The sequence below is a fragment of the Chiloscyllium plagiosum genome, unplaced genomic scaffold (assembly GCF_037043375.1).
Source record: "Chiloscyllium plagiosum isolate Xiang-an unplaced genomic scaffold, Cpla_swu_hap1 HiC_scaffold_25, whole genome shotgun sequence".
NCBI classification, from domain to species: domain Eukaryota; kingdom Metazoa; phylum Chordata; class Chondrichthyes; order Orectolobiformes; family Hemiscylliidae; genus Chiloscyllium; species Chiloscyllium plagiosum.
In genome coordinates, this window is record NW_028270163.1 from 38277639 (window position 1) to 38304600 (window position 26962).

Consider the following 26962-nt stretch of genomic DNA (forward strand, 5'->3'; position numbering starts at 1 on the left):
TCATGGGCAGCTCTGGGTAAAATCACAATGAGTGAGTCTTTCTACACATTCAGGCTCTGAACTCCATCTGAGCCTGACAGAAAGGTTTAGAAGCCCAGAGGACATTCAATTTTTAACCGAGGAGGAAGGGGGAGAGGTATCAGTATGAAAATATCTTACCTCTTAGGGAATCATGAACTTTTCTCCCATATTTAACAATACAGCATTGTAAAATATCGTATTATGTTTCCTCCAGTTGCGGTTAACAGAATGAAAGTTCATTGCTTGATAATCTAATACATGTGGATGATGAAGGGCTTACGCCCGAAACGTCGACTCTCCTGATCCTTGGATGCTGCCTGACCTGCTGTGCCTTCACAGTGCCACTTTTCGACTCTGACTATCCTGCGTCTGTAGGCTTCACTTTCTCCTTATACACATGGAGAACAGAGGTATGTAGTCTCTAGATTGTGCATAGTTGGCCAACTGAAGGACAATAAGGCAACATTTTTGCTATGATCCAAATCCCCAGTACCAGCAACATTTTAAAAGAGAGGCAGATTTTACTACAAACTCAGATTGAGTCTTGTGAAAGGCCCAAAAAATGTTAAAGCTCATCAAATGTTTGGAAACTGAAACTTCAGGGATTACAGTTTCTTGGGTCAAGCACCATTGTAATATGTATGGAGTGCTGCTCTATATGTTAGTTCATATAACGCATACCAAAATGATCAGGTTTTAGTTGAACCAGATGTCTTGAGGTTTATTAGCAACATTATTTACATTTTTTACTAGATAATCTGGGGGATTGGGCTCTGTACTGACTGATGTTATTTTATATTACAAATACCATAACTGATTAACTGAATGTATTGTACCAATTCCATTATACACAGAGGGACAGAAGGCGAGTTGCATAGCTTTATACTGGAATGTCACATGTGGTGATGTCATATAACTACCTTAAAGGTACAAGGCCTGTCTGGTCTGGAATCTATGTAACAACACAATTTTCTCTTTACTAGCTCCCCCCTCCCCCTCCCCCATCACCTCCCTTAGCTTTAGATAATGCTTTGTTGAACTTACAATATAACTAGATCTAGTCCTTACACAATGATCACAACTCGACTCTCTAGCTACACTCACAGTGTGCTATCTGTCACCACAGATGGATGTGCATGATTAGTCAGTATCCAAGTCCTCATCCTACGTGATGGCCATGGTGACTGCAATTTGGATATGTTGCTTATTTCTTTACAGAATTTGACTATTGCTCATTTCAATGTGAAATGACCTAGGGTAGCCACAATGTAGGAGCTTTCAACAAACCCATGTGTTCACTTGAAAGTCTCGCTCTCTTGTGCTTTGTCCTGGTTGATGTTGAGATAACAGTCTGCATGCTTATTGGCAACAATACATCATGCACATAGTTAGAAGGTGACAGTGTGGGAGGACAAAACTGCGTGGAACTGTCTTCCAAACATGAAAGTTGTCAGTGAGGGTAAATTTATGGAATAGCATATAGATATAACATATAAAGTCTCTTTACCTTTGACTATCTTGGTTTTTATTGTATGAACATTGCATTCTGTAAAACTATGAGACTGAGGGTAGAGAGGAAAAGAGACAGTGTGTTATATACCACGTTACCAGCACATGACTTGGAAGGATGAACTAGTGTATTGCAGACTGGTGTCAGAATCAATTTGCTGAGGAACACCAAACATGCTAAATATCGCAAAGAGACAACAACCATTGCATTAGTAGTTCCTTTGATCTGTCACACAAAAGAAAATTTAGTGAAGTAGTCAGTTGCCAGGAGGCTTTCATTCCTTGGACCTGGATAATATCAATGGCAATCTTACACTACAGACTTAGAGGAATTTCTTGTGGAGGAAGAGGTCCTCCTGATTATTGAGGCTGATGGAATTGGTATGTTTCACATGATTAGATTACTCCATTGATGTCCTTATTAATGCCAGGCCAATATAGGGGTTCACATGCCAATCCCTTAATATTTTCTGCGTGTATGATCTAGCATGTCTTGATCGTAGAGTTTGTGGGATTACCACTTGTTTGTCTTTGAAGATTACATTCCTCTGGAGTCCTAGTTTGTTTCTGAATGACCAAAATGAACACACTAGGTGGGGGTCCTGTTGAATGTGTTCAGGTCACCTTGTGGTGATGATCTTTTTGAGCTGTTGCAACTGGTCACCAACAGATGCAGCTCACAAAATCTGATCTGCCAATGACTGGGACCAAAATGCATAACGTCAGTTTGAAGATCTGGAATCACTTGTGTTGTAAATGGCAGGTTTGTAACCTCATGGATCATATTAATACATAGGTCTGTGTATACTGGTAGACCAATCATAGCTGGGCTTGCTTATCAATGATATAAAGGGTTTCAGGTGCTCACGCTGAAAATACATAAAGGAAAGACATGTGCACTTGCACCTTTGCCAATCTTGGTATTTAATGCATGCTGTTCATTCCATTTTTGGTAAATCACTTGGGTCGAGGTAAAGGCTTCTGTTTTTCTGACAGAGTCCACATGGTGTGTTCAGTGAACCACATGTCCTGTCTGAGTGGGATCTGTAAGCTGTGACATTGCTGGGATTTTGTTAATGTGTTTGCATGTAATGGTTGGAACATTGTTTTTCGATTGACTCATCTTCACATGCTGAGTTCCTTTGGTCAATTGGATTTCTTGGACATTTTAGCCCAAGACCTTCTTGTATGATATAGCGGGTGTGTTTCATGAAATGCTTTACATTGTCTTGGTAGGTAATTCATTCACAATTTGGATGTCTTTGAATACTTCCAAGTTTTGTATCAACTACAAACTTTGAAATAGTTCCATGTGCACCAATGTTAGATCATTAATATATAACAGGAAAAGCAATGGTCCCAGTAGGGTGGCACGGTGGCTCAGTAGTTAGTACTGCTGCCCCACAGCACCAGGAAACCAAGATCGATTCCACCTTCGGGTGATTGTCTGTGCAGAGTTTGCGCATTCTTCCTGTGCCTGCGTAGGTTTCCTCTGGGAGCTCCAGATTTCTTGCATAGTCCAAAGATGTGCAGGTCGGATGGTCTGGCCATGCTAAATTGCCCGTAGTGTCCAAGGATTTGCAGGCTATGTGGATTAGCCATGGGAAATATAGGTTATGGGGAGAGGGTGTGGATCTGGATGAGAAGTTCTTCAGAGGGTCAGTATGCACTCAATGGGCCGAATGGGGAACTCCATTGCAAACATTCCTATATCCATTGATTACTACTCTCAGTTTCTTAATACTCAGTCAATTATGTACCCATATTGCCATGGTCCCTTTTATTCCATGAGGCATAACTTTTTCACAAGCGAGTTGTGTGGCACTGTAGCAATCACCTTCTGGAAGTTCCATGTACTACATCAACAATGAAACCCTCATCAACCCTCTCTATTATCTTTTCAACTCTAGCAAGTTAGTTAAATATGACTTTCTCTTTAAAAAATCCAAGCTGGCTCTTACTAATCAAGCATGCCTTTTCAACGAGTGGAATTCTATCCAAAATAATTGTTTCTAGAATCTTCCCCAGCACTGAAGTTATGCTGATTGATTTGTAATTGCTGGGCTTATTCTTATAATCCTTTTTGAACAAGACCACATTACATGCAATTCTCCAGCCCTCTGGCACTTACCTGAGTCTAGGGACGACTGAAAGATTGTGGCTCTGTAATTTCTATTCTCACTTCCTTCAATACCATTGGATGCATCTCATTGGTCCTGGTGCTTTGTCAACTTTAAGTACCAATTATTTATCTGCTGTTTCTTCTATAATGGGAGGAACAGTGGCTCAGCGGTTAGCACTGTTGCCTCACAGTGCCAGGAACCCAGGTTCAATCCCCACCTCAGGCAACTGTCTGCGTGGAGTTTGCACATTCTCCCGGTGCAGGTTTCCTCCAGGTGCTCCGGTTTCCTCCCATGATCCTAAAGATGTGCAGGTTAGGTGAATTTGCTGTGCTAAGTTGCCCATAGTATTCAAGGATGTGTAGGTTAGATGCATTAGTCTGGAGTAAATGTCAAATAGTAGGGGAATGGGTCTGGGTGGGTTACTGTTTGGAGGGTCAGTGTGGACTTGTTGGGCCGAAGGGCCTATTTCTACATTGTAGGAATTCTATGTATTTTAATTTTGAACCCTTGTAGTTTATAGAGTTTCCACATTGTCACCATGGCCTCAATAACATCATGTTTCCCAGTAAAGATAGATTCAAACTATGCACTTCACCCCTCAGCCACATTCACAGCTCCATGTGTATTCGCCTTCTTGATCCCTAGTCAACCCTATTCCTTTTTTTACCATTCTTTTACTATTGCTGTGCCTACAGAAAACATACAAGTGCAATCACTTTCTTTCTGCCATCCTTCACTCCTGCTTTTGAACTAATTAACTTGCTTAATACAGAAAATCCTCATGCATAGCAAAAAGAATCTGATTTTCCTTAAGAAATGCTAACAAATGGATACATATATGTTAAAGCCCTGACTGTCAGATTAAAAGCTCGAAGGTCAATGTGTATCGTAACAGCAGTGAGATAATAAGGTTCCCCACCCCCAGCAAGCACACACACACATATATTCCATCCAACCCAGAAATATTACTCTGTGCTCCACTCCTGGTGTGAATCATTCATTTGTATGGAAACAAAAACATTGAGGAATGTAACAATGAGACTGCTTGTTTTGTATACATAATCTTTGCTGCCCTCACAGGATGACACAAATACTGCATCATTCATCCCACCAGCATTTTTTCTGTTGTGGTGAAAATGTGCTTTATAAAAAAAATGACTTTATTAATTTACCTACCAGAAGCCACTAACTGAATGTTTTAAAAAGACTGAAACCACATTTCAGTCACAGTAAAGGATGACTGTCATTCGAATCAGTGTAAGACTCTGTATTGCAAAACCATTGAAATGGAAGCAATCCGTCTGTAAAGTTGCAACAGGAATAATTGCCTTGAAGAAATATGAATGGGTCCAACTTGTACCAATTAACAAAGCACTCAGACAATCACCTGGATACCCAACTGGGTGGAGATACACGTAATCACTTGGACAATGGGACTCTGTCGATTAAAGGAATTTGCCCAGACATAATTTAATAACATAAGATATGAACCTGAAATCCATAATACCACAACTATAATTGATGTAACTATGTAGCTAGTCAGAGTCATGTGACACACCAACTACCCTTTGTCTGTTTACGCACCTATCTTCCCTGTAGACCATGAGAAAGCGATGAGATGCTAAAGAAGGAAGATTCCCCGGGGTGGGGGTCTCTATCTCCATACACATTTTGAGCTCCGACTGCTGCTCTTCATCCCTCCCTGAGTGCTGCAGACAGAGATTTTTCAAATGTGCTCAACCCAGCAACTGCTCTCATCGTAAGCACTGAGAAATTCTCCATCCACACCTTTCAACTGCCTTGACGCTGAACTCAGGGGGACCAGCTAACTCTGCTGGAACTCCACCTCATCTCTAAAGTTCAGGAGTTATATGCGCTTTTATTTTCCTGGATTTTTAAAATTATTTAACCTATCCTTCCATTCTGTAAGTTAATTGTGTGCTTGAGAACTTCGAGTGTCTATTTGAAAGTTGGAGTATTTTAATTTTTTTCAGTAGACTGTATTAAGTATAATAAATGCTATTTCTTCTTTAAAAAAATCTCAAGGAACTACCTGCTTGTATCTGTTTGTATCTTATAAAGTCACAGCAGGGAAACAGTGAAACACTCAAAACAAGCAAGCATGTTGCCTTTTTTAAAAAGGGGGAGAATTGAACTGTTGTGCCCAAACAAGGAGATGGAGAAGAGGAGAGCCATTTGACTCCTCCACACCTGGCAGTAACCACACTCACCTTTGCTTTGGCTAACGGAAACTCCAAAATCAAACTAGAACATGTAACTCAAACAACTAGACAAAATCGGTCTTTCACCTGCTCTTCTTCATTATTTTCAAAGATCACATGAGCTAACATTCATTTCAATACTCCAGGAGGGAATGTCAGCTCTGATTTCCAGGTAATCAAGAGGTTTTATGCTTGAAAGAACTCATCCTATTAACTTGCTACAGAATATTTCAGTCAGGTCAATTGCTGAGAGATACAGCTATGATGAATGTGTGACATGAATGTGTGTGTGTAGAATACCTATTGAAAACTCTGCTGCCTGTAACCTGGTTTGTACCAATTACCATTCATCCATCCTGTGCTTGCTGACCTACACTGGCTCCTTAACCAGCAATACCTCAGATTTGCAAGTTTCATCCTTGCATTCAAATGACTCCAGGGGCTTGTCTGCTCCCAATGTCTGTTCACTGCTCCAATCCTCTAAAATTTCAGCATTTCTCTACTTCTGGGTTCTTGTGGAGCCCAATTTCATTTACTTCTCTTCTGGCAACCAGGTATTCAGCTGCCCATGCTCCAAACACTATGGTACCTGTCCTAAATTCACTTCTTATCTACATCTTTTCTTTCTTTTAGACATTCCTTAAAATCGATGTGTCAGCTGTCCTAATCTCTCCAAATGCAGTTCAGTGTCACATTTAGAGTCATAGTGTTATAGAGGTGTACAGCACGGAAACAGACCCTGCGGTCCAACTCTTCAATGCAGACTAGATATCCTAACCTAATCTAGTCCCATTTGCCAGCACTTGGCCTGTATCCCTTAAACCCTTCCTATTCATATACCCAACCAGATGCCTTTTAAATGTTGTAATTGTGTCAGCCTCCACCGCTTCCTCTTGCAGCTTGTTCCATACACACACCACCCTTTGCATGAAAAAGTTGCCCCTTAGGTCCTTTCAAAATCTTTCTCCTCTCAACATAATTCTTTGCCCTCTGGTTCGGGACTCCCCCACCAAGGGGAAAAGACCTTGTCTATTTAACTATCCATGTCCCTCATGATCTTCTAAAAGGTTTTATAAAAGATGACTCTATAAGGTCATCCCTTAGCCTCCGACGCAACAGAGAAAACAGCCCAGCAAATTCAGCCTCTCCCTATAGCTCAAGTCCTCCAACCCTGGCAACATCCTTGTAAATCTTGACTGAACTCTTTCAAGTTTCCTAACATCTTTCCTAAAGGAGGTTGGCTTGGTAAGACTCCCATGAACAAATCCACAATGCCTCTTCAAAGAGCATCCCACCCAGACTCACCCCTTACTCTATTCCTGTAACCCTGCATTTCCCAAGGCTAATCCACCTAATCAATACATCCCTGGGCACTATGAGCAATTTGGCATGGTCAACACACCTAATCTACATATCTTTGGACTGTGGAGGGAAACCGGACGCAATCCATGCAGACGTGGGGAGAATGGTCAAACTCCACACTGACAGTCGCCCAAAGCTGGAATTGAATCTGTGTCTCCTGGTTGTGTGAGGCAGCAGTGCTAAACACTGAGCCGCATTTGAGAGATTATGGAAACCTGGACTGCTCTTCTAAAAGATGGATCAAAGAAAGGACAGTGGAAGTTTTGTTTTTCAAAAGACATTTGGTGGTAGTCCAATGTTTTGTGATTCTTGCTTTTTTGCTGCTTACTCCATGCCTGGTTTTATGACTGTCAGGTTGCAGTAGTTGCTTTTGGTGATTTCATTTTGGCACAAAATTTCCTGTTTGTGGAAATATTGTTGTTGTCGATGCTGTGTGGTACCTGGAAGCCTGGTCCAACAACTCTCAAATGAAAAGTATCTGAAAAAGTTTGTCAATATTTCCTATGTCTATAAAGGGCCCCAGCAGCAACTGTATGTGTCAAGCAACATATATGTTCATGCTTCTATGGCTTTTTATTAATTATTCATTTATTCATAGGTTGAGGGCATTGCTGGCGAGGTCAGTATTTATGGCCCATCTCAGAGGATAGTTAAGAGTCAACCACATTGCTCCACATCTAGAGTCACATGTATTCCAGACCAGGTAATGATGGTAGTTTCCTTCCGTAAAGTACATTAGTGAACCAGATAGATTGTTCTGACAACTGACAATGGATTCATGATCATCATTATGTGGTTAATTTCAATTTTTTATTGAATTCAGGCTATTGATCCTTATCAAACCAACAGCTATTTGAGCATTGCAAATTTTGTCCTTGCCTTAAAAATGAAGACAAAATGGCTAAAGTTTATTTTAAAAATCTCTGCAGATAGGAACATTATTTTTCCACTTTACGTGGCATGTTGTGTTTTGAGTTATTTAGAGGGGTAAACATATATATTTTTATATTACAAACTAAGTGTGTTATATGTTTTATGTTTATTGAACAAACTTGGTTAATGAATATTTTCATTTTAAGTCAAAAATAGACAAGGTATATGATTGTCTATGTTGAAACTTTATTGCTGGAACAGCACAGCAGGTCAGGCAGCATCCAGGGAACAGGAGATTTGACGTTTCGGGCACAGGCCCTTCTTCGGCCTGTGCCCGAAACGTCGAATCTCCTGTTCCCTGGATGCTGCCTGACCTGCTGTGCTGTTCCAGCAATAAAGTTTCAACTTTGATCTCCAGCATCTGCAGACCTCACTTTCTCCTATATGATTGTCTATATCAAGACCAAGATAAAACAATTACATTATGTTGTGATGCATGGATGGTATGTTTAGAAAAACACAGTGCACTGGTCCCATCTCAGTCTTAGGTATATGAGGGCATGTACTCATATGGCTGGATTTGTGCTACATGTCAAACACAAACATCGTATGGTGGAATATGTCTGTTAATGGAGTGTGAACGGTGTGTGTGGTGCAGTGGCTGCATGCACCATTTGTACGCGATAGTGTGTCTGTTGTGTGCCTGTGTATGTGATGTGCATGTACAGACCATCCATTAAACTGAAGTAATGCTTTGCTTGTAAAATATTAAATTATTTCACTCATTTGAACTGAACAATTTCAATAGAGCAGCATAAGATATTTTTATTGATTGATTTATTGTCACATGCGCTGAAGTACAGTGAAAAGCTTTGTTTATGAGTAGTTCAGGTAAATCATAGTAAACAAGGATGGACAGATTAAAAAGATTTAGAGGCATACAGGTCACATTGCAGAGGGCATTCATTATGCAACATCAATGTTAACAAGATCAACATTTATTTTAAAATAAATGAAGTGGCAAAGCTTATTTACCTATGTGTACGTATCTCTTTGCCTGTGTTCCTGTAGAAAGTGTACACATATACATAGGGAAATTTATGCAATATATGCTTTCCTCACTAGTTGCTGCTACTGAAACCCAGAAATATGGGGAAGTGAGACAGCAATAATCCCCAAGGCTATATTTCTATCTTAAGTGCTGAGGGAAATATCCTCTCGCACTGTCTGGGAGCAACAAAACCCGACTGCAGTTCTAAAAAAACTGAACACGGAAAAAGCTGTGCAAATGGAGGCTAATTAACCCGGCAGAACACAAATGGCTGCCATTTAAACATTAATGAGTCACTCAAGCGGATTATAAATCAGTAATCTGCCTCAATAGCGGGGGAACAGACAAAGCAATTTAAAACCTTCATTGCTAGAATCCATTCCGTTTAAGCTCTTTAAAGCAGAGGCTATTTTTACCGGAAATAATTTTCCTTCTACACTTTACAAAAAACCTTTTAAATTAAGAATTGATTAGTTTCTATGGAAAACATGATAACATTGGGCTAAAAGGTTTAAGTATGAAAAAAAAACGAGCTTTCAATAGGACTTAATTAAATTTTGGTTACCCATGCAGAGCGTCCTTACCGCAGTTACTGACACCTGCAGGTGGGAACACAAAGTTTAATCTCCCTCCCTCAGCACCAACAACAGCGCTTTGACTGAAATATGATTTTCTGTCCTTCTTGCTCTCTTTAACTTCCAATTTTCCTTCCTCTCCTCTGAATACACTGACATTAAAAGCATTGATGGAATAAGCAGGAACAGACAATAATATGATAGTAAACATAAAATGTGAAAAAGACAATGCTGTTTTTTTATAAAAAAAAGCAGAAATCCAACTGAATTTTTCCTCCTGAAATGTATTCGAATCTTCAAGTGAGGTCAGGAAAAAGATCAGAGCTGGATGCGAATAACCTTTTCAATGTCACTGTCGAGAGGTAATAATGGCCACTTGGACAAACACTAGAAAGCAACCACAGCCTTTTTACAATTGTACCTAATGGTAATCAACACTTGTATAACATTATCGAATGTCAGTTTATAACGTCAGGACAGGAGGGGACACAAGTGTTAAAAATCTGGAAGATGGTAAGAAAAATAAACTAAGCAAAAACGGAAATAAATCTAGAAACATGACATTAAACCAGTCCACAAAACAAAAACTGACGAGGAAAATACATTATAGGAGGGCATTAAGGAAAATTCCAAAGCAATCAGCAGGTTTTGTGAAAGGGAAATTATGTTTAACCAAGTTATTACTCTCTGAAGAAGTAATATGTGCTGTGGATAAAGGGAAACTGTGGTTGGATTAATGCATTCCATAACATCCCACACCAAAGTTGTGAAAATAAAAGCTCATGATGCAGTGAATAGTATATTGGCATTACAGAAGATTGGCTAGCTAACAGAAAACAGAAAGTCCACATAAATAAGCCATTTCTCAATTGTTAAGATATAATGAGAGGTCTGCCACAGGGACCAACCTTCATACACATTATTTAAATGATTTGAAGAAGGGACCAAAGGCTAAATTTGCTGATGACAGAAAAGATAGCAAAGTAATTATGAAGAGGACATGTAGAAGGATATAGCCAGATTATGTGAATGAGCAAAGATCTGGCAAATAGTGAGGAATTGTGTAGCTCTGAGTTGCAGTGAGATCCAGGTGTCCTGGTGCTTGAATCACAAAAGGTGCATGTGCAAACAGCAAATAATTGGGATAGCAAATACAATGTGATCATTTATTTCAATGAGAATTGAATATAAGACTAGAGAAGTTATGCTTCAGTTATACAAGGCATTGATGAGCCTGCATCTGCAGTTCTATGCACAGTATTGGTCCCGGAATGTAAATAAATATATAAATACATTGGAATTAGTTCAGAAAAGGATTGCTGGATTAATACTTTTTATGCACGGGTTATCGTATGAGGAATGGTTAGACAGACTTCGCTTGTAACCACCATAGTTTAAAAGCTAAGAGACAACTTGATTGAAACATATAAGATTTGAAGGGTTCTCGATAGTGTGGATCTGGGAGAATCTTTCCTCTTGTGGGAGAATCTAGAACTGGGAGTTAATGCTCAAAAATAAGAAGTTCCTTATTCAAGACAAAGATCAGGAGAATTTTTTTCCCACAGAAAGCTAAGAGTCTTTGGAACTCTCCTTCAAAATTGGTGGAAGGTGAGTCTTTGAATATTTTTAAGGCAGAGGTAGACTGATATGCAAGTGGGTGAAAGGTTATTAGCGGAAGGAGGAACATGGAATGATCATATCAGCCATCATCTTATTAAATGGTGGAGAATGTTTGAGGCACCAAGTGGACTCATCCTGTTCCCAATTTGTATGGAATTCAGTGATTAAATCCTTAGGGACCATGGACAGAGCTGATTTAAACAAGAGTCTACTATCCTCAGTGTCTGATGCTGTGTGAAGGTTTTATTACATCTAACAGTGAGTGAATTGGGTGCCAAAAGTAAATGTACCACTTTTCAGCAAAAACAATCCTCACCGCAGGGAGAATAAAACTCACCCCTCCCCCCCACCCAATTTTTTTAAAAAATCCTAATTCTTGTATCCAGCCTTCCACAAACCAATCTTTTCCATGTGCTGCAACAAAAAAAATGAACAAATACAAGTGATTTCATTCAAATATCACTTTGGCAAGAGATGAGGAATGAGAGAACCCCTGATTGCTTAAAAAGGGAAGAGAAGGCCATTCAATCCATTCTGTCTGTTCTGCCATTCAAGTGAATCATGGCTAATTATTATCATAAATCCAGCTACTGTACTTACTTTTATATAACATCAAAAACATATTCAGTCCTTCAGGCCTGCTCTGCTGTTTAATATGACCATGGTTGATCATTGGCTTTGACTCCATGTTTCCACCCCTCCTCGTACGCCTTGATTTTAAAGCCTGGGATATCTTTGCACCTTCCAGCACACCTCTCCACACCCCCCAAAAAAATCTATGGACCTCAGTTTTCAACCTGTATTCCCTGCATCCATTCCAACTAAACCCTAACCAATACAACTTATTCTTACAGCCCTGTGCAATAAAAACCTGTTGGTATCCCAGCGAATCTAGATAAATGAGGAGGGGTGGGAAAATGATGTCATTCGTATGGTTGTATACAGTGACAGTAAGACCTGTATCATTTTATTTTTATTCACACATGGGACGTAGATATCACTGGCTGGTCCATGCTGAATTGAACTTGAGAAGGTGTTTTTCAGCTGCCTTCTTGAACCACTGCAGTCCCTTTGGTGTAGGTGCAATCCCTAATGACGTTAGGGAGGCAGTTCTGTGATTTTGATCCAGCAACATTGAAGAAGAAATAGCGATACATTCTCAAGTCTGGATGGTGAGTGGCTTTATTAAGTAATTGTCTGCACTCCAAAAGTGCACTTTTAAGCACTTTAACTTAGATAGTTAAAAACGCAGCTAGTTTTTGTTTTAATTTTTTGAAAAGTTAAAGAAATAGTCCACATTCCTGATGAAGGGCTATTGTCTGAAATGTCGATTCTCCTGCTCCTTGGATCCTGCCTAACCTGCAGTGCTTTTACAGCACCCCACTCTTGACTGGTGAGTGGCTTGTATCTAGTTGTGATATGGACATGAAAGACTGAGTTGCATCTTCTTGTACTGTAACTCTTCCATGGCTCAATGCCTTTACCAGAGGGCTTGGTTAGCTAGAGTGTGGTGCAGAGCAAAGCCAGCAACATAGGTTCAGTTCCTTTATTGACTGTGGTAATTCATGGAGGCCATGCCTCCTCCATGCCTGTGGAGTGCTTTCCCTCAAGCTATATACAACCAATAGTCTCTCAGTAATGGAGAGAGATATTTATTGTCATATGTGGACTATGTCTTTAACATTTCAAAAATTAAAACAAAAACTAGCTGCATTTTTAACTATCTTAGTTAAAGTGTTTAAAAGTACACTTCTGGAGTACAGACAATAATAAAATCGAAGAAAAAGTTCATTGGCTTCATGTGAGTGCTGTTGGTGTTAATTTTCATACCAGAACTTTTACATAGTAGATACATTTTCATCGTAACATGTACTAAGGGGCAAGTTGCTTTATCACCTATTAACTTTCAGTGGATGTCTTCAGGATATTTGTGAATAATCTATCATTCACTCCTCCACACAGGAGACTGCAAATTCCTTTCTATGCCTCAAAGTCAATGTACATGCAAAAGTCAATGAAACAGATGTGTTAGCAGCTACAAAGCCTGGATTCACACAGTTAACTGAATCAATGGATATTTTATTTTACTGCTCGAAACAGGTAATTGCATTCAAACTTTATTGATGCATTTGTGCAAATTCTGGAGAGGTGGTTTTAATAGTTTAGTTATTATTTTTATTTATCGATGAAATGCAGGTGTCTTATCTGAACCCTTACAAGTTTCACAACATCCTTCCTATGGCAGAGAGACCAGAATTGCACACAATACTTCAAGTGTGGCCTAAACAATGTCTTCCACAACATGACTTCCCAATTCCTACACTCAGTGCACTGACTGATAATGTCAAGCATACCAATGCCTTCTTCACTATCCTATCTACCTGCAACTCCATTTTCAAGGAATCATGATCCTGCATTCCAAGGTCTCTGCATTCAGCAACACTCTCCAGGACCTTGCCAATTAAGTGCATAAGTCCTGCCCTTTTTTTGCCTTTCCAAAATGCACCACCTCACATTTATCTAAATGAAACTCCATCATGTCTATTTATGGAAAATGTTCCTTCTTATGAATTCTAACTAAGCCCTCATTATCTGAGGGCTCTCAACAGCCCCCTCTCATTCTTTGCAGCTCCAAGGAAAACAGCACCAGCCCAACCAATTTTTCCTCATAGCTCAGACCTCCAGCTCAAGCAGCATCCTGGTAAATCTTCTTTACACCCTTTCTCATGCAATCACAATCACTATAATGTGATGATGAGAACTGCACTCAGTACTCCATTTGCAGCCTAACCAGCATTTTGTATAGTCCCAGCATAACTTCCTTGATCATATATTCTATGCATTGGCTATAAAGGCAAGCATACCATAGATCTCATTAATCACATTATCTACCTATCCTGCTACCTTTAGGAATATGTGCATAATCTTCAGTACTTTCAAGGATCACACTGTTCATAGACAAAAATCCCTCCCTTCTTGGCCTTCTTCAAATGTACCTCTCACTTTTCTGGATTGAATTCTATTTGCCATGCTCTGCCCACATGTCCAGTCCATTGATATCCTTATATTCCATCATCACTAACACTCAACACTGGAGCCCCTCAGGGGTGCGTATTCAGCCCCCTACTGCATTCACTGTATACCCATGACTGCGTCGCCAAATACCAGACCAATGCCATTTACAAGTTGGCTGATGACACCACCATAGTCAGTCAAATCTCATATGGCAATGAAACAGACTACAGATGGGAGGTGGAAGACCTGGAAAAATGGTGCACTGAGAACAACCTAGCTCTCAATGCCAGCAAAACCAAGGAATTCATTATTGATTTTCGGTGGGATGTTACTCATGCCCCCCCTGCATATCAACAACACAGAGGTAGAACGAGTGGAGAGTGTCAAGCTCCTGGGAGTGGTCATCAATAACAAGCTTTCTTGGACTCTTCATGTGGACACACTGCTTACAAAGGCCCAACAAAGTCTCTTCTTCCTTAGGCAGCTGAGGAAATTTGGCATGATGGTGAATACCCTTGCCAACTTTTATAGTGCTCTATCAAGAGCATTCTGTCAGGATGTATCACTACCTGGTATGGCAACTGTACCATTCAAGATCGGAAACGGTAACAGAGAGTGGTGAACTCGGCCCTGTTCACAAAGGCCAACCTCCCATCTATAGAATCTATCTCCCAGGCCCGCTGTCAAGGAAAGGCTGCCAGCATTCTCAAAGATCCATCACACCCTGGCAATGTTTTTCTACAACCTCTACCATTGGAGGGAAGGTACAGAAGCCTGAACACATGCACCAGCTGGTTTCGCAGCAGTTTCTACCCTACAGTTGTTAGAATACTGAATGGACTCAAAAACTCTTAACATTTGCCTGTACCTGTGTTTTTGTCTTTGCCGCTGATTACCTATTATTTACTATCTATGCTAACTCTGTGATCTGGCTGTATTGCTCTCAAGACAAAGTTTTTCACTGTGCCTCAGTACACATAACAATAAATTCAATTCAATTCCTGCAGTTTACAATTATCCTCCTCACTATATGGCGTCTTAACCAATTTTTATGTCATCAGAAACTCCTTTATCATGCTCCAATCTTTAAGTTCAAATCATAATGTACTCCTCAAACAGCAATGGCCCCAGTATTGGGCCCTATACAACCCCACTGGAGACAGACATCCAGATGCAGAAACATCACTCTACCATCATGCTCTGCTCCCTGCCTCTCAGCCAATTTTCAATTAGTTGTGCCACTTTGCCTTGGATCCCATGCGCTCTTAGTTTCTTGACCATTTTATCATGCGGGACCTGTGAAAAGCTTTGCTAAAGTCCATGTAGGCCTATTCAAATGCATCACTCTTGTTAATATCCCTGGATAAATCCTCAAAAACTTATATCAAACTTCTCAATTGCGACCTTCCCTGAACAAATGTATGCTGACTACTCCTGATTAATTCTATCCAAGTGTAGATATATTCTGTCCCTCCAGAATTTTTTCTAATAGCTTCCTCACCAATGACTAGTCTATAATTTTCTAGTCTGTCCCTTCCTTCTGTTTTTAATAATGTGACAATGTTAGCAGTCCTTATGTTCTGTGGCACCTCAATTGTGGCCACAGAGATTTGAAAATGACTGATATCTCTTCCCTCCCTCAACAGCCTGGGATATATCTCATCTGGGCTGTAGTTTTATCTACTTTTAAGCATGCTAAACTGTTTTGGACCTCTTCTTCTATGTTAATTTCTTCTAATATTTCAGAGTCTTCCAACTGAAGAATAACACAAGGTATTCATTGAGGTCTGTGCCACACACTCAGAGCCACACATAGATTGTCCCTCACACCTCCTACTCTTTCCTTAGTTATTATCTTGTTCTTTTTATATTTAATAACCATCCTTGTGTTTTCCTTTATTCTACTTTTTCGTGCTTTTTCATGAACTCTTTTTCCTTTTTAATCTTTTTTTTAAGTTCCATTGTGATAGGGTTCAGGTTAGGGTTAGGTTGTTATAGGTTTCTAATCCTCTTCTGCCCAACTGACTCTCCACCCGCAGTCCTTACCATCACCAGTCAGATAGTCGCTTACCTCTGGAATTCAGCTCTTTTGTCCATGTATGGACCAAGCCCTTAATGAGGTCAGTAGCCAAATAACCTCCTAGAGCAGGCAATTATCGCTGCACTGTTAATTGAGAGACCCCAGGTAACGTTCTGGAAACCTGATTTGATTCCCACCATGGCATATGGTAGAATTTGAATTCAATAAAAAATCTGGAATTAAGAGTCTAATGATAACCATGAAAGTGTTGTTGATTGTCAGATAAAAACCACCTGGCTCACTAATGTCCTTTAGGGAAGGAAACTGCCTTCTTTACCTGATCTGGACTATATGTGACCCCAGACTCACAGCAATGTGGTTGACTCATAACAGGCCTCTGGGTAATAAATGCAGGCCTATCCAGCGATACTCTCATCCTGAAAATGAATTTTTCGAAAAGCCTGAACCAAATCCAAACTGAGCACTGGTTATTGCTGCATGAGTGCTGCTTGAGAGCACCATCAGTGGTATCTTTCATCGTTTCACTGTTCATAAATTGCAGGCGGATGCATTGGTTGTTGGCCAAATTGGACTTGTCTTGCTTTTAGTGGGTAGTACGTGTCCAGGCAATTTTTCACACTATCAAGCAGATTCTCGTGCTATAGCGAGCCTGTCTGCAGTTTGGTAACACTGTAAAGGGGAGTGGATCTTGTGGTTTGGTAGAACAGTGAATGGTGCCAATATCTGATTTTATTTCTCTTGGAATTAACATATGGAAAACGGGTATGCTTTGTTATAGGTTTCTAATCCTCTCCTGCCCAATATACTATCCACTCTCAGCCAAGCAGTACAGGACTGCTGCAAGCCTCTGTCTCAGTCACCTGTGCCAGCTTTACAAACCTACAAGATATTTGCAATTCTTCATTTCTGTTTTCTTGCGCATTTTATATTTTGTTTTTAAATCAGTCACTCCAGAATTCTAGGATAAAAGCTTTGGAATTGCCTCCACCTCCCTACCTCTCCAACTCTTTTCTCCTTTAAGGCTCTTGGAAAACCTGATTCCTGATTTCAGTCACTTGCCTGATATCTCCTTCTCTGGCTTTGTGCTAAATGTTGTTGGTGACATTCTTGTGAAGTGCCTCAGAACATTTCATCACACTGAAGCTGCTATATAAATGCAAGTCTTTGTTGCAAGTAGGAAAGCTGAAAATCCACCCCAATTTGACTTGCTGCACTACCTCTTTGGAGAAAAGACTTCTTTACCGATGAAGTGCTTTGCCGTGAGTCCAAACATTTAGAATAAAACACATTTTTGTCAAAGAATCACAAAACTTTGGAAGATCACCACATCATAATGAGAAAAATGTGTCATCCAAGTTTTGACTGTTTTGATCCAAATATCTATTCTGCAACCTGCTTTGGAGACATTCATTGATCCTCATGACTGAGAAACTGAACCAATATCAACTAAACGTTATTAGGATCATTGATGCACCATCTGTTAAGGACTATGTGTCTGAGTTTAATACAGTTCTTTTATATTGGCTTCATAATTCCTTCCAAGCAGTACTACCTGCGATCATGTAAACATTTGTTATCTTAACATTTTCAAAAACATCAGCACATTTTTGGCACATCAACCAGGGGTGATTCTTTGTGCTTCACCCTGCAATTGCCTGGGGACTAATGCTGAAACAATGAAAAGTCTTTATCTCATGCCTCTTACATCATAACACTTGCTATATAGTCTTACAGTCACGGTATGGAAGTATGGACACAATGGTGTAACCCTGGTGCAATGCTTTTTTTTGACATAAAAGATTATGCAAATTTGGGCATGATTGAATTAGGCCTGTTTCATACAGCATTCAAATTTCTTTGATCCCACTAAATCCTTGCTGATCATCAACATAGATTCACTCCATGCAAAGGCAGCCCATTGTTGCTTTCCTGAATTTAAACCAGGGCCAACATTATATTCCTGGTACTTTAAAAGAATTCTTTAAATTTCTCTTCACAGAAGGCTACAGTGGTCCAAATTTTGCTCTAGCAATAATAGTGAAGCCATTGCCTTCCATTCCTAACACATCACCTGAGGGAAAATTCAGCTTGCAGTACAGTAGCTCTCCCACCCCACCCAACCACAGGGGATCCATTCCAAGACCTACCGCAGAAGCCCAAAACTGCAGATAGGTGTGAACCCATTCATTTAAATGGGAAAACTTACCTTCCCGGCAGATGCCCACTCCCTGGTTCTGGAAGGTTCCCTGTAATATGTTCAGGCCGCGGTAAACCACGAGTAACTGAAATTACGGAAACTGGACCCGAGGATCCAGGGGTTACCCTGTATTGCCTTTTCTGACTACAAAGGTCTCAGAGTGTGTCACACTGTTTATGATGCCCAATGACCACGTTACCATTCAAATATCCACAGACAGCCTGTGAGAGCTGTCAGCCTAATGGATAGCAAGTACCACTTACTCAACACTGACCAAAACAACTGTGCCTTCGAATTTTCTATATTTGCAAATGTATCTTCAAGACTTGGGAATGATTTGTGCTAAAGATTCAAAAGTTTTTATTCTTCTATGATTTAAATATGCTGTGTGGAATGTGCATGAATAATGGTATTTTTCTTCTAACCAATGGTGATGAAATTCTCAGAAAGTTCCTGCTCAGAGTTTGGCAAAACTTACACCATTTCAGGAAATTCCAAGCCTGTCAGTATTACAATAGGGCCAGATCCTTCTCTCATCCAACAAACAAAATATACACTTTCAACCAGGGATGGCTGGACAACAGTTAAGAAGCAGAGTCCATCTGTGAGCTAGAGATACAGACACTGGACGTAGTTCTTGCTGCTGGGATCAACTAAATTTGGAAATCAAGCGCCACATCCCCCTCCATATGAACTTTAATAACGTTTTAGCACCAAACCAGTCTGGAAAAACTGGTGATACAGCCCCGGCTGCTTATGCCACCAATGTTTATTGTGGGCAGCTGGTTTGTTTGAAGGGGTTGGTGACGATTCGCCACAGCACATTCGCTGCCGCTGATTAGCCACTGCCAGTTCTCCACTGGCGTTTCTCCACTGGGGTCGTTTGACCTCTGGAGACTATTCACCACCGGAAATATATATATGTGCTGATTGTTTTCCCTCCCGCCTGTTCTTTCATACTTCTCAATCCCCTTTATTTATACAACTACATAATACATATTGATAAAAAAAAGTAAAATAAATATCATTTTATTGGTTTATATATAAAAATGAGTTACAAATTTTAACCAGAAAAAGGAAATATATTTTAAAAACCTTTATAATGGCAGTAAAATCTCACATTAATATTAAACATTGAAATTTTTTAGTTCATTTGATAGTTATGTGCTATTCCTCTAAGATATTCCAAACAATCTCTTTCACCATATTCAAGAGCAATTTTTTTTATTCTATTGTCTGCGTCTCGATTTTTTTTAGCTTTATTTGTGGTGGGTAACCTGCTGTCAGCTGTTCCATATAGAAATCTTGCCGATTCTCCGATGAGCAGCTTCAGCGTGATTATTTGTGCGATCTTCATCATTTATTGTTCTCTCATAGACCAACCACATATCATGGGGAAACAAACGTGCCCTTCGGCTACTGCCATGTCTATTGTAGAGTCCAATATAATTAAATTCAAACCAATCTAGTACTGGTTGTAGTTCTTGAAGCAAAAAGTCTGCGAGTGCTTCTACATAGGTATCAAGGTCAGTAAGTGGCACAAAAGCCAAAGCAATTATCATTTTTGCTTTTAAAGCATAATCAGGATCAGTGTTGTATTGACGAGTTGCTCCAACTACAGCAATATGTCTATGCATAATTAGTTCCAAATGAAAGAAACAGCCCCTAATTCTAACTTCAGGAAAACATTCTCTCATAGCACTGATAGCTGCCTGCTCAAAGTCACAATGGACTTCACCTTGGACTTCACCAAGGTACCAAGGACTTCACCATTTCAAACATGCATACATACGTTGAATGCTGCTTATTTGGTAGAAGTATATACAATATTAGATTCCTGAAGAAGAGCTTATGCCATAAACGTTGATTCTCCTGCTCCTTGAATGCTGCCTGACTGCTGCGCTTTTCCAGCAACACATTTTCAGCAACAATATTACATGAACCCCATCAAGTCTTTTTGCTAAAGTACAACATATCTGAGAGAATAAAATAGGGGCTATGTTGAACGTACCATCCACAAACCACGTTGATTCTGCTAAATGATATATCTAAGATTCCCTACCAAATATGATTATACAATTACTTCCTTGACCACTATCCGCCAAAAGAAATTTTTTTTCTGCTCCGTTATCCAGCTTATATATTTTGTGTGTAATTGGAATCACCAAATGCTGAAAATCAGTAGGGTTTGGTGGCACTAAACTAATACCATTCCTTTTTCGTCAAATTAATTTCTTTAAGCTGCTTGTCGTTGGTAAAGATGCTAGGACTGACTGAGGGACATCAGCTACATATTCATTAATAAGAACACTAGGTACTTCCTGCGATTCTTCTGCACGATGTTTTAAACTTGTTTTCACTTTCGCAACTTGGACACTTGCTGCGGAAGGGGAATGTGTGTGTCCATTAATTGTTTTTATCATAGTGCCACTCTTGGTGTGGATCCGTCCATTACATCAGCCCCTTTGTTCACATCGCCAAAACTTAATACTTGAATCACGCTTGGATAGTTTATCAAAAACATATATAAAACCATCATGGTAAAACTTCTTATTTCCACATTTACTAATAATTTCTGTTTCCATTTTGAAGACTTGAGGGTAAATGGAAAAAAAAATACAAGCTTAAAAAAAACTCTCCTGTAATGAAAATAAGCTGTTACTGAAACAACACAAACACTACCTTAACCAATATAACGACAATTTTATATAGTTTAGATATGCTCGGCGGTCAAAGGGCTGTGGCTAATCGGCGGCGGCAAATCTGCTGTGGCGAATGGTCCCATCCAGATTTGGAGAAGTAAAATCGTACCCTTGTGTACTGGTTGGCTTGCCATAATCCTGCTGCGAGGGCCCTTTTGTGCAGCTGATGTTAACTGTTAAACACAAACCACTTGATGCATTGTGCCAGAGTGGTGCAGCTAAAACTGTGGATTTTTAAAGTTGAAAGAGAGAGCTACTGAAAAGCAACAGCAAGGAAGTAAATTTAAAACAAGAGTTTGCAACTTTAAATTACTGGGTGAATCAAAAGGCAGTGAATATTCTACTCTGCTGCTGTGGAAACGAAAGGGGAGATACGAAACAGAACAAGAGCTTTTTTGTACCTACTCTGTGATAAAACTATGCAATAAGTGTGTAATTAATTAAAAATGAGCCTATAAAGATGACTGCTAGAGAGATACTAACTGATGATTCTGACAAATCATCGTATGACATACAACAGGTTGTCATCCTTAGGTCCAAGCATAATAAAGGGTTTGTGAATGTTAGAATGCTGACTGAAAAAAAGTGCCAGAAAGACACCATACAACATCATGAACTTCATAGACATGTGCAAATTCACTCAAAACAGTGACCCAAAAATAAAGCTGCAGAAGATACGTTTCAGACTTTATGATGACATCATACTTATGCAAGAGGACATATGAAGCTGCAAGTGCAATACAATGAGAAGTGTGAACATATGAAGTTCCAGATAGACATCAAGATAAATCCACTCACCTGAGCTGAAGTAAGTCTAAAGCTTGGACAAAGTCTAAATGAACTCGAGGGTTTTACAGCATTTGCGGTTCACTGATCGATTGACTGCTGAACAGATCCTAGAAGATTATAAACATATTTTCACTTCTTGGATGTCTCCTTGCTGAAAATTGCCAAATGGATCACAAAGAAATCCAAGCAAAATTAGCACGGGCTTGTAGAAGGCAACTCCTAAAGGAAAAAATACACATCCTGAAACTATGGAAAGTAGTCCAGTGTAAAAACTAATGACACTGCACATCCATGTTGCTGTTCCAAAAGCAAAAAAAAAACTAAAGCCAGAGCATGAAGTGGTATCAGGCATGAGTGGCAAGGTCAAGGTGAAAATTCAGAAAGACACATTTCACTTTGACATAACTGCAAAGTCATAGTCAAATTCGAGCATTGGAGAGCCAGTTGTATTGCAAACATTCAACACTCTTGACAAAGTTCAACCCACACAGTAATTTGGGGCCTGCATAGAGAAGATGTTACTTCAAATCTTTGTAGTAAATATGAATTACTAGATATATCATTGCAACTGCAGGCATCTATGCTTGACTACAATGGAAGCTGTATTTGAAAATAAAACGTCCATTAATCTTTCTGTACAGCTTCATTGTAGGCAAGGGATCTGGAAGAAGTGATCTCAAAATGTAAAGAGTATAGAATAACCATTAATCCAAGAAGTCCATCATTCTAAGCAACAGAAATAGATAAGCCATCATTGTCATGACCATAGCACTCACAAAGGAAATTATACTCTCTGGAGAAAGCGCTTTATCTAAGTAATGTGTAGCTACCACAGGAACAGGCAATGGCAACACGCACAGATATCGTTAGGCGATCTGTATGAGTTAAAGTCTATTTATGGCATGTATGTGCAGAAACTGATTAAATTGGAACTGACCAGAGTTAAAAAACTATTTTGTTAATGAATGGCAATTTTATTTCTGACCATATATTTGGTAATTTTTATATAGTTTGTAATTGCAAATGATAACTTAGTCAAACTCTTTTTGTTTCTTTTATGGAAAAAGGGATGTTTGGTGAAATGCAACTATACTCAGTGTTCTGGTTGGCTGGCCATAAACATGTTTCCTCAACTTCTGCTATAAGTGACTTTGTGTAGAATTGACAGCAATTAACCACATTTCACCTGTAACATGGCTTAATCAGGCAAACGGCACTAAACATCAGTCAGTTACAAAGGCACCATTTTTAACAAGTTAAGCAGACAGGCTATTTCATTAATGTTTCAATTATAGCCCTTAAGATCATAATCCTCTCAACTTTACAGTTTAAAAGCTCTGTTGATTTCAGGCAAATTGATGTACTTATTAAGTATCTTTTAGATAGTACAGTTGACTCCACTTCTAAGAAACTGAGCATCACTACTATCATGGGGAGCCTGGAAAAACTAGTGGCTGAGTGATAGGACTAAATGTGCTGACTGACCATCATCCAGGCTGTAAGATTCCATTGTCGTTCGAAGCATTCCCTCTTCTTTGATGAATGCTGATGACTTCTACTTGAGCTGGTATAGATCCAGAAGCCAAGCTGGCACATAACACAGATTATGTTCAATACAGTTTTACTGTCTACTACCTAATGTGGGCAAATCACACCAATGCCAGCACCCATTGTAGTGGAAGCTGTAGTGAAACTAAATCATCCATTAATCTTTCTGTATAGCTTAAGCTAATACAGAAGTTTAAATACAAAGAGCTGCACTAGGCAGTAATATTACAGGGGAGATAAATGGAGATGAATTCTAATCACCCATTTGACAGTAAATTTCAAAATTAAATCAGAATCCCAAGACAGTGAATATTAAAAAGCACCTCATTTGTAGCTTCTTATGCCCCAAAGACACAAAAGGTTGGATTTCATGGAATGTCCTCTGCATCCTGTGAAATATTTTGGTTAAGGAAGAGGAGGTTTAGGTCACTCCATATCACATATCTTCCTGTCACACAGTAAGACGGTGCTGACAGCACTATCCATCACAGCTGATTACTGATCGACAGTGCGAGACACATGAACAAAGGAAGGCTCACAAACCACAGAAAAATCGAAGGCTGACGTTGGAGATGGTGATACAGTGGCCCAAGGCATCACGTTACTGTGTAAAGCTAACCCTTCTGGAGGAGACTCTCCCAGATAGATCTAAGTCCCACAGGATGTTCAGTATCCTCAGGTAGCTGATTATTTTTACTTAATGGTCATATCTCACTTCCACATACTGTTGTTGTCTTCACCTAATCACTGATTGCAATTAACCACTTCTGTTCTCTTCCTCTTGCACCCTGGGTGGCCAGCTGAACAATTACTGTTATCATAATGTCACATATTTTAAAATTACTGATCAAGAATAAATGCAAGCCAACAGCAAATGACGATAGACAATTCTGCATTGATGTCCAAAAGTTGCTGAAAGAAAAACAGAGGTGTTCTTTGCATAATCTAAGATTTGTTCAGAAAGAATGCGAGGCTACTAACTTTTTGCCCCTCTAAACCTGCCCCTCTAAAGTTAAATTATTTAAGGTTTTCACCATTTGTGTTTGTGGTATGTGATTTTGCAATGAGTTGTACTGACAGTTGGCAATCTCTATTTTTTTCAGTCAGACAGAGAGAGCTGTGTCTAAACTAAAAGGACCCTAAATTCCTGAACATGGCTAGGGAAGTGAAAGACTTAGTTGTGGCCTGGTAAGAGCAGAAGGGAGATGAAATGTGGTGACACCTGGTTAAACTTTGTTTTTTTCTTTAAAGCAGGAGACTACATCAACATCTCCTGTGTGGCTTGGTTCAGTGTTGGAAATGGTGGGATGGCACATCCCCATCAGAACACCAACAAGTTCCAACTTCTCTTGGCCATCATATTTATCTTATCAGGGTGATTGATGTATGTTACCTATTTTGCTATGGTAACCAATGGCAAAATGTGAAGACCGAGAAATCTTTTTTATTAATTGACTCCGGCTGGAATGGCAATGGTCCCCAGAGAGGGCAGCAGCTCTGCCAGTCACAGTCCATGGAAAGGCTAATATCTAATCTATGGCATAAATTGTTCACGGTTTGAGTCAAAATTGAGACCAGAACAGAGTGGCAGGTAGAAGCTCAGTCCAGATCTGGCATTGGAGCAGAACTTAGCTATGTGCAATAACAGAAACATTGTATGAATAATACTGCTATTACTAATATAAAGATTAAACTAGAAAATGACCAGATTTTCCCAATACAATGTGTGGGGTTAATTGCTTACTTGAGTCACTAGCTGCAGTCACTGGCAAAAATCAATCCTGTCATTTACATTAAAACAGGAATATGACATGAAGGCCCTTAAGCTTGTTCTGCCAAAAAAGCAAATGTTGGCTGATCTGTACCTCAGCCCCATCTATCTACAATTGCTCCATTATCCTGGATATCCTTACAGTTTAGGTTATCACGTCTTAGAAATGACACCATGTGCTTTTGCTATTCAGCTCAGTCCCAGGAGCGAGTCGTGGGCTGAAACCCAGAGCGGGAGGGAGTCCAAACCCAGGCTGGCCTGGGAGACAAGTCCCAGAGGTGAGTCACGGGCTGGAGCCCGGGGTAGGAGCCATTCTGAGCTCTAACTTGACTCTGAGCAGAAAGAATGTGCTTTCTCAGGGACCTGCTGAGGAGGATCTTGTTGAGCTGTTGTAGCTTCTTGAATCTTTCTCTTCACTATGACTAAAACTGAATCAGATCAATGTGGAACAAACACAGAATACTGAGAAATTCAGCAGATCTGATAGCACCTGTGGGGACAGAAATTGAGTTAATGTTTCATTTCTGGTATGATTCTTCTACAGAACCTGTTCAGTTTTGAAGGAATATCATACTGGACCTGAAACCATTTTCTCTGCTTGTTTCAGATTGCCTGCACCCATAGTATTTCAAGCAATATTCTAACAGTGGCCTAACCAATGTCCTGTACAGCTGCCACATGACCTCCCAACTCCTGTACTCAATACTCTGACCAATCCATGTAGAGTGCAATTAATTTTTCTTTTTCTCTCTCGCCTTATTGCTGCTTTAGTGCTTGTAGCTTTAAACATTGTAGACTGGTACTTGTAGGTGGTGTTCATGCCAAAACAAAGTGACTTTTTATTGTTTATGCAATAATTTTGAAAAGTAAGGTGGCAGATTTGAATTGACATCTGGACACTTGTAAGGCATATTGATAGACAAAACTTTATTTGTGTGCGGTTTTACTCTATATTATGTTCTAGGAGTGTTTAAGTCGGTTGAGACTGTGCTTTCTGCCCCTCTTAAAACCTCTGTTATTAAAATCTGATAGCAGTGGCCTCTTTTTTTTTAAAAGAGAGAGAGCGCGAACTCACAGATGTTTCTGCCTTCAACAAAGTTATAGCCTTCAAACTTCACTGGAACACTTTAGTCTTCAACACATGAAAGGTGACTGTTAGGAAAGGAACATTTCTCAACTGCCACTGTTGAAATAATTCTTTCGGTTTGTCACCAAAATACTATCACCAGTTCCACTGTTCACTGTCCACCTGCTGCCACTACTGGCATCATGATATAGAATTTGTACTAACTCTATCAATAAACACATTGACTTGGATCCCACTTACCATCTCCTGAGAAAAAAACAGGAAATTACATCACTATATGAAATGATGTCACCACAGGAAATGGCATCACCAACCCAAGGAAATCCAAACATATAAATAGAAAGCAGGAAATGCCAGCAGTGCTTTGTCCAGAGGCTCACTGAAGATGCTACCCAGTATGGTGACGAAACGTCTGAAAATGAACCTTCCAGCTCAGTGAGCAAATCTACATCCAGA

The 26962-nt window shown here is 39.7% G+C and overlaps 1 long non-coding RNA gene across 1 annotated transcript in view; it reads left to right on the forward strand.

Moving 5' to 3' along the window:
* LOC122562169 (uncharacterized) overlaps positions 1-26962 on the forward strand; it is a 125989-nt gene that overhangs the window by 90604 nt on the left and 8423 nt on the right. Inside the window, exons 6-10 of the long non-coding RNA XR_015761415.1 lie at positions 236-431; positions 7836-7940; positions 12351-12528; positions 13319-13456; positions 24108-24327. This is a non-coding gene — a long non-coding RNA (uncharacterized LOC122562169). The remainder of the gene's footprint in view (positions 1-235; positions 432-7835; positions 7941-12350; positions 12529-13318; positions 13457-24107; positions 24328-26962) is intronic.